The following is a 447-nucleotide window of genomic DNA, read 5'->3' as shown; positions in this document are numbered from 1 at the left end:
GTTTGGGGCTCCGAGGTGTTTTCGGGGTGGCCGCATGCTGCTGCCCTGCGCCGTGTAGGGTGGCTGTGGCAGAGAATTGGGCTGTGAACAGCCTCACCCTGCGGGGTCCTGGGGTGCAAGAGGAGAGGGTGCGCCTGGGCTCACCGGCAGCGATTTCAGAGTGGGTTCGATCCTTTCCGACGGCTTGAATAGGAGAAGGGCTGGAAAAGGGGAAAAAGCCTTTTGGAAACATGGTGGCCATCAAGCTACCTGCCAGGCTGCCTGTCCTGGGGCCAGGGAGGGCATCACGGGGTGGCAGCGGGGGACAAACACCCCCAGCACCCATCCATGGGCTCCAGTGTGAGCGGGACCCTTGAGTGGTGGTACCCGTGAGCACCAGCGTTTGCATCCCCGGCCTCATGCCTTTTCCTGAGCGCGTGGTGCCGGGTGCCCGCGGGGCTGCAGCCG

Source organism: Egretta garzetta, unplaced genomic scaffold (genome assembly GCF_000687185.1).
Source record: "Egretta garzetta isolate BGI_Z169 unplaced genomic scaffold, ASM68718v1 scaffold108, whole genome shotgun sequence".
Taxonomy (NCBI): Eukaryota; Metazoa; Chordata; class Aves; order Pelecaniformes; family Ardeidae; genus Egretta; species Egretta garzetta.
The sequence above is the reverse complement of the archived record's forward strand: the minus strand, read 5'-3'. Positions refer to the sequence as shown.